The following is an 8956-nucleotide window of genomic DNA, read 5'->3' on the forward strand; positions in this document are numbered from 1 at the left end:
GAATGGCTAAAATAGAAAACACAAGGAAAAACAAGTGTTGGTGAGAATGTAGAGAAAAGGGAACACTAGTGCACTGTTGGTGAGAATGCAAACTTGTGAAGGCACTATGGAAAACAGTAAGAAATTTCTTCAAAAAGTTAAAAATAGAACTATCCTATGATCCAGGGATGGCACTATCGAGTATTTACCTAAGAATATAAAAACATTAATTAAAAAGGATACATACACCCCTATGTTTTTTGCAGCATTAATTTACAATAGCCAAACTATGGAAGTAGCCCAAGTGTCCATCAACTGATGAATGGATAGAGAAGATGCGGTATATGCACACAATGGAATATTATTCAGCCACAAAAAAGAAAGAAATCTTGCCATTTACAATGACATGGATGGAGATAGGGAGTATAATGCTATGCAAAATAAGTCAGTCAGAGGAAGACAAATACCATATGACTTCACTCATATGTGTAATTTAAGAAACAAAACAAGTGGGCAAATGAAACAAAAGAGAGAGAAAATAACAAATCAAGAAACAGACTCCTTAACCAAAGAGAAACCAAACTGATGGTTACCAGAGGGGAAGTGAGGGAGAGGGCATGGGGAAAATAGGGGATAGGATTTAAAGAGTATGCTTATCATGGTGAAAATAATAAAATTAAATGAAAAGAAATTTGTAAATGTTTAGTGTTCATTTGGGGAGTTTTAACAAAGACAGCTGTGTCAAATTCTTACCAAGATATAGAACATCCATTCAGTCTTGAAAGTCAGCTCTCAACTTCATCCTCTTGCAAACAACTCTTGTTCTAATTGTTTCCATTATAGATTCATCTGCCTGTCCTAGAATTTGATATAAAAGGAATCATTGAGTATATATCCTCTGTAGAAAGTTTCTTTCGGGGCGCCTGGGTGGCTTAGTTGGTTAAGCGTCCGACTTTCGCTTAGGTCATGATCTCTCGGTTCGTGGGTTCGAGCCCCGCATCGGGCTCTGTGCTGACTGCCAGCTCGGAGCCTGGAGCCTGTTTCAGTCTGTGACTCCCTCTCTCTCTGACCCTCCCCTGCTCACGCTGTCTCTCTCTCTCCTAGAAATAAATAAAACATAAAAAAAAAAGTTTCTTTCACTCAGAATATTTTTTAAATCCGTCTACATTGTACACGTATCAATTGCCCATTTCTTTTAATTACTATGTAGTATTCCTTTCCTTTTTTATCTATTTTGGTAACTTTTACCTTTTTTATTTGGTTTACTAATATTTAATGGAATTATTAATATTCATTGTTCTAGGCCTATCATTTTTCTATTGGTTTTCTGTTCTTACTCTTTTTTATTTTCTATTCTGTTTTTCCAACTTTTTTTAAAAATGACTTTTATTGAAATATAATTCATATATAAGACCAGGTAAGTTTAAGTTGTACAACATGTTGATTTGATACATTTATATATTACAATATGATTACTGCCATAGCATTAGCTAACACTTCTATCCTGTCACATTATTAACATTTCTTTGTGGTGCCATTGTTGTTGTTGTTTCTTGTTATTTTGTTATTTTTTTAATTTTTTAATGTTTATTAATTTTTGAGAGAGAGAGAGAGAGAGATTGAGAGAGCATGAGTGGGAGAAGTGCAGAGAGAGAGAGAGAGGGAGATACAGAATCCGAAGCAGCTGCAGGCTCAGAGCTGTCAGCACAGAGCCTGACTCTGGGCTCAAACTTTCAAACCATAAGATCTTTTTTTTTTTTAACTGGTTTTTGTTTTGTTTTCTTTCTTTTTTTATAGTTTGTTGTCAAACTGGTTTCCATATAGCACCCAGTGCTCCTCCCAACAAGTGCCCTCCTCCATGCCCGTCCCGATTTTCCCCTCTCCCCCACCCCCATCAACCCTCAGTTTGTTCTCAGTATTTAAGTCTCTTACGGACAAACCATAAGATCTTGACCTGAACCGAAGTCAGATGCTTAACCAACTGAGCCACCCAGGTGCCCTGCTGTTCTTGTTGTTTTAATTTAAGTATAGCTTATGTACAATTTTATATTAGTTTCAGGTAAACAACACAATGAGTCAAAATTAAAATGCCCTATGAAATGTTAACCATAGTAAGTGTAGTAATCCTCTTTTCTGTTTTTTGTTTTTATTCTTTGTTTTTTTACAAGTCTACTTTAACATATATTTACTTGTTAGTTGCATGACTCTTTTCATTATATTTTTAGGGATTAATCTAGGGATTAGAATATGCCTGCTGGAGTGTGGTGGGTTTTTTTTTGGTTTTTTTTTTTTTTTTTTTTTTTTTTTTTTTTTTGGTCTGTTTAGATTTTACAGTGTAGCTGGTTCCATTTTGACAATTCATGTTTGAATAAGATAATTTCTTCTGGCCTAATTACTTGGATGAGGTTTTCCTGAAGGATGGGCCAGTGGTATATTTCAGGATGGTGAGAAATACTTCTATGCCCTATGTTGATGTGTGTGAGAAGTTTATTAGCTTTTACTTATCCCCCAAATATTGAGGTTAGCAACTGGCAGGCAGTTCCCAATGGCATGAAGGACCTCCCTCCTCTCCTTGGACAGAACTACAGGTAGGTTGTCTGTATAATTTTTCCCTCAAAGCAGAGCCAGGCCCAAGGAAGCTCCCTCATCAGCCCAGGGACCCTGTTGCCATTTTTGCAAACAAGAAAGTTGCTTTTGAATCTCTGGATTGCAAAGTGTGTTTATGGCCTTTGAATTGAGTTCTGCAACCACAAAGATCCTCTCTCCATACCCCGTTGGTCTTCACTATTTGGACAACCTCTCTCTTATTTAATAATTCAGTGTTACTTACTATAGCCTCTGGGATTTTATGCATTTATTTTTATTAATTTTACAATGAACTTCATGTATCTGTTTCTTATCCTCTTTGTTGATGCTGGATGATTGTCAAGAAAAAGAAGGAGACACTGATTATACTCAGACATTAAAAAAGAAAAATTCACCCTCTGGGGGTGCCTGGGTGGTTTGTCAGTTAAGTGTCTGACTTTGGCTCAGGTCATGATCTCACAGTTTATAAGTTCGAGATCCTCATTGGGCTCTGTGCTGACAGTTCAAAGCCTGGAGCCTGCTTCAGATCCTGGTGTCTCCCTCTCTGCCCCTTCTCTGCTCACCCTATGTCTCTCTCTGTCTCAAAAATAGACATTAAAAAATAAATAAAATAAAAATAAATAAAAATAAAAATTCATCCTCTGTGTAATTTTCTTTCCTCTTAACCTGTTTTGTTGTCTTTGTAAAATAAGTATGTATGTATGTATGTATGTATTTATTATTTGAGAGAGAGGGAGAGAGAGAACTTAGTCAGGTTCTATGCTCAGCGTGGAGCCCAACATGGGGTTCAATCATGCAACCCTGGGATCATGACCTGAGCCAAAATCAAGAGCCAGAGGCTCAACTGACAGCCATTTAGGAGTCCCAACAGGTATCATTATTTGAAATGTGTTTTTTCCTTTTTATTTGTCTGATACCCCCACTTGGAAGTCAATTCATGGGAAGCAGCAGTTTTCACTGCCTCAATTATTTCTGCATTTGCAGTCTATAGAACAGCTCCTGACATTATAATTGACAAATATTTGTTGAGACAACAGAAGTTTAGGAAATATTTGTTTAAAACCTATATTTTCACCTACATAAAACTAATTTTTCTTGAAAGCATGATATACTTCCAAGTGGTTGTATGAGACACAGATTTCAGCAGTTTTACTTAGGTAGTTTAAAAATTAACTTTTAATGCGATACACATGATGAAAACAAAAATATTCATGATTTCTCTAAAATTTCTGTGACATTCTGAAATTTCACAGAAATCATGAGATACTATGTTTAAAGGAATAAAGTTGCATTTGATTTAATAAAAATATTAAGTAATGGAATGAGTTTATAAGGATATGACAAAACTCATCAAAGTGGCCTGGTAATATGGAAGTTTGGAAAATACTGCATTGGTTCACATGTTTAAACAAGACAGTAATTACTAGGCCGTGCTGGGAGTCTGGGGGAGTCTAGAAATCAGGTGACTTTTTCTTAACCATTCAAATTGCACTGACTTCAATCTCCTACCTGTCCAGACAGCCTCTTCCCATGGATTATCTCTCCAAAGATCTCTGATGAATCCCTCTCATTCTTGTTGCCTACCCACTGCCCCCAGTATGGAGGGGGCCAACTCACCTGGGCTTCTGAGGCAGCTCCACACTGTCGACCTAAAAAAGGTATGCAAGAGGAAGTGGCCCCTATTATGTTTCCTTTCATCAAGTTTAGTTTCCTTTTAAAGGAGTGGCAGATTTGAGAAAGGTCAGCAGAGTTGAGTTGGATTTGGAATGTTTCTAATTTTTTTCCACACTTTCCCTTCAGGCACAAATTCTTTCTCCTGATGAGACCCGCATTCAGATATCTCTGTTAAGAACGTGCATCTGACCCTTCTTACACACTTCATTCCACACCTCACTTTCCCCACAGGCTATCAATTATTTATGTATATAATCACATTTCAGGATGACGACTGGGATTACTTAAAAGGCTTACTAAAAAGCTCTGCCTTAATATGTCAGGAAGAAGACTGGTCGAAAATAAAATTGGAGGCGCCTAGGTGTCTCAGTGTGTTAACCACCAGACTTTGGTTCAGGTCATGATCTCAATGTTCATGAGTTCAAGCCCTGCATTGGGCTCTCCGCAGACAACATAGAGCCTGCTTGGAGTTCTCTCTCTCTCTCTCTCTCTCTCTCCCAAAAACAAATATTAATTTTTTAAAAATATAATTGTACTTGTTTATCTTGAAACACTTTGTACGTGGAGGTCCCTTAGAAAATCTACTAGGAAGAGGCACCTGGGTGGCTCAATTGGTCAAGCATCCTACTTCTGTTCAGGTCATGATCTCACGATCTGTGAGTTTAAGCCCAGCATCTAGCTCTGTGCTGACAGCTTAGAGCTTGGAGCCTGTTTCAGATTCTGTGTCTCCCTCTTTCTCTGAATCTCCCCACTTATGCTCTGTCTCTCTCTCTCTCTCTCTCTCTCTGTCTCAAAAATAAATAAACATCAAAAATTTTTTTTAATAAAAAGAAAATTTGCTAAGAAGAGGAGTAGTGATCAAAGCAGAATGTCAATATTCCTTGGATATCTACCTAAGTAACCAGAGAACAGCATTAATTCTAATTAAACCCATGGTGAATTATGAAATAATTACAATAGCTATGTAAACAAAAATTACTATATATACCGAATGCTTCCTGTACATTGGAAACTGTGTTATATAGATTTACATGTAATAGGTCATTTAAATATATGATCCTCATGTTAATCCTATAAGGGTTTTGGTTTTCTTGTTCTAAGGAACAATAATCTGAGGTAAAGAAGGATTAAATGAGCTTTTCAAGGGTGTATCGCCAGTAAATGTTTAACATAGGAGCCATCTAAGCCCAAAGTTAAGATTCTTCACACTGTGTGATGAAGGAAATGTTTTGAAACCTTTAAATGTATATCAGTTAAAAGAGGGTGTGATAGTTCATTTTATGTGTCAAGTTGATTAGGCTGTGGCACCCAGGTGTTTGGTCAAACACTAGTCTGGATGTTGCTGTAAAGATATTTGTATATGTGATTAATATCTACCATTGTTGACCTTAAGTAAAAGACATTACCATTGATAATGTGAGTGGGGCTCATCCAGTCAGTTGAAGGTCTTTAGAGGGAAAACTGAGATTTCCCAGGGAAGAAGAAATTCAGCCTTAAGACTGAAATACAGAAATCTAGCCTGGGCTTTGTTTACCATCCTGCCCTACACATTTCAGACTCAAGGCTACAACACTAACCACCAACTGAATTTCCACCTTGATGGCTAGCCCTGGGAATTTTGGCCTTGCCAACCTCCACAATTGTGAGCTAAATCTATATGGGATATATGCACATAGTCTATTGGTTCTGTCTCTCTGGAGAACTCTGACTAATAATGGGGGCACGGACACCTGCCCTAGCTTACATTATGTGCATAGCTAACACTTCAGGTAAGGTGTGGATCAAGAACTTGCTTACAATAGACTGCTATAACAGCACTTATGCATGACATTTTCTTATGTGCTGACCATTATAAACCAAAACAATTCTTCATGCATACTTTCAAAACTCCTAGCTCCATTTTGAAACTACATACGCCTTTAAGATTTCAGGGAACTTCAAGATTACCACCTTAGATTTCAAAGGATGAATAAACCTTTACTGGTGCACTCCTTCAGGCCCAAGTTTCCACACACATGCTCTGAAATTCTTCTTGAGTGAGGTAGATTCAGTTGCCTTCAATGAAACCTCATCTGAATACCACATGACAGGTGTTTAAGTATTGCATACGTTACTTTCCTTCATGACCTTTAAGTTTACTGTCATTCTACAGATTCTGAGGTTCGATGGAGAATCTTTGCAATGACTTGTAGGAATTTGAAGAGACACTTTCTTCCTTTTCCCTGTCAAATTCTGAACTAATAAGAGTTGACTATGAGATGCATGACACAGTTAATTCAAATTTTAGGCAAACAATGAGTAGGGTTTTAGTATAAAAATGTCTCAAGTATTACATGAGACATACTTATATTTTAAAAAGTGTTGTTTATCTGAAATTCAAATTTCAATGTTTCTATATTTTTATTTCTTAAATGTTGCTATATTTTTATTTCCACAATACCTGCTAGTAAGTGAGAGATACAATTACAGAGTAAATCAAACAAAAGGGTAAAACATGACATTTGCTTTTGATATAATGATAAATAACATTGATAAAATACTTCATAATTGCCAGTATTTTTACTTTAATATTGCTAAGAATATGCTAATAAATCATAATCATAAAAGCTGACTTAAAGAGCTTTGATGTTTCGAGGTAGCATAGTTCAAAAGATATTTTACCCAGAGATGGTGAGGGTTAATAAGAGAATATTATCTCTTAAGATAGCTTAAGAGATAATAATTTTGAAAAATAGAAAAATTGTATGCGAAATAAAGAAAAAGGTACAGACTTCCAGTTACAAAATTAATAAGTCACAAGGATGAAGTGTACAACATAGGGAATACAGTTAACAATATTACAACAACTTTGTATGGTGACAGATGAGAGCTTGATTTTTTCAGGGTGATCACTTTATAATGTATAGAATTTTAGAATCACTACATTGTGTCCCTGAAATGAATATAATATTATACATCAACTATACAGCAATAAAAATAAATAAAAATGAAACAATCTTGCATACCTGAAAAAAAGAAAATATTGTATTATCTGTCATTTTAATACATATAGAGAAACATGATCAGTATCTTGGTGTATTCCCCTCCGGTCTTAGATGTGCATAAATATGGACATGTACATGGTGTATAAATATGCCCAAGCAGAGTGAAGAATTGGTAGAATATTCTCAAGAGGCCCCTTCTGTTGCCCTCTTCAACCCTGAAGTTTGTCAGGTTTATTAATTTGTATATCCTAATACCTGTGAGTGACTGGTGTATCAGGACTGAATAAAGGCTTCTTGCATGAAGGAAGAGCAGGCTTTTATGAGATGTGGAGTAAGAGGAAAGTTGGGAAAACCCAACAGCAATCGCCCACTGAGTGGTTAGAACAGCAGTATATCAATAACCTAGTGGTCAGTAAGTGGCACACATACTGAACAATCACCATACCAATGGCTGTTTCCACCAATAGGCATTTTGACTGTATGAGGAAATAGTCGTCCAGGATGGTCTTCCTGTATTTTACTTGGGTCTGACCTATTTCTATAGTAATTTGACTCAATGAAATGGAATAGCCACGCAATATAAATTTCAAAATTATATTCTCTTTATCCATAGATTGATTGGAGTCTTCTTTTGTTCCAGAAACAGAGCTGGACTTTAGATTTTCAAAGATAGAAAAATAAAACATGAAGTTCGCTTTGTGGGATTTAAAGATGTTAATAAATAAACACAAAACATTCAATAAGGAAAAATGGAGAATCAAAGGATGATTCTATAATAATAACAATAGGAATTTTGGTTTGGAGGAATCAAGAAGGTCCTTCAGAGACATAAATGATTGACAGGGCTGTTTTGGGAGAGGGAGGAATGTATGTATGAGACAAAAGGAAACAATAGAGGTGAAGAAGTTGAAATAGAAAGAACTTGGTGTATTGGAGGCAGCGAAAGATTAATGTGACTGAATCTTTGGTGAGCAAGGAACGTGACAGGATGAGGTTGGAAAGCATATTTCAACAGAAAAGCATATTTCAGCTATGTTAATGATGTTTTCTTTAATTCCAAGCACAAGAAGTGTCATTGCTTTGTGGTAGATATCAACAATGTTATCAGACAGAGGATTTTTAAAAATAACAACAGTATAAATGACGCATTAGAGACAATGTTTAAAAAACGGATTGTCTATATTTTCTCTTATAAAAGAGAAGCATTTCTGTTTCCTAGAAGCATTTACTTAGTATTTTAAATAGTAATAAAAAGACTAGGAAATATGAATCAAACTGCAATGTGACATCACCTCACAACTGTCAGAAGGGTTTCACTAAAAAACTCAAGAAACAAGAGATGTTGGCGAGGATGTGGAGAAAAAGGAACACTTGTGCACTGTGAGTGGGAATGGAAACTATGGAGAACAATATGGAGGTTCCTTAAAAAGTTAAAAATAGAAATATCCAATGACCCAGCAATCACACTACTGGGTATTTACTCAAAAAATACAAAAAACACTAATTCATGGGGCGCCTGGGTGGCTCAGTCGGTTGAGCGTCCGACTTTCGCTCAGGTCATGATCTCGCGGTTCGTGGGTTCGGGCCCCGCGTCGGGCTCTGTGCTGACTGCCAGCTCAGAGCCTGGAGCCTGTTTCAGACTGTGACTCCCTCTCTCTCTGACCCTCCCCTGCTCACACTGTCTCTCTCTCTCTCTCCTAGAAATTAAAAAAAAAAAAAACATTAAAAAAAAT

The sequence above is a fragment of the Crocuta crocuta genome, unplaced genomic scaffold, assembly GCF_008692635.1.
Source record: "Crocuta crocuta isolate KB4526 unplaced genomic scaffold, BGI_CrCroc_1.0 scaffold216, whole genome shotgun sequence".
Lineage (NCBI taxonomy): Eukaryota > Metazoa > Chordata > Mammalia > Carnivora > Hyaenidae > Crocuta > Crocuta crocuta.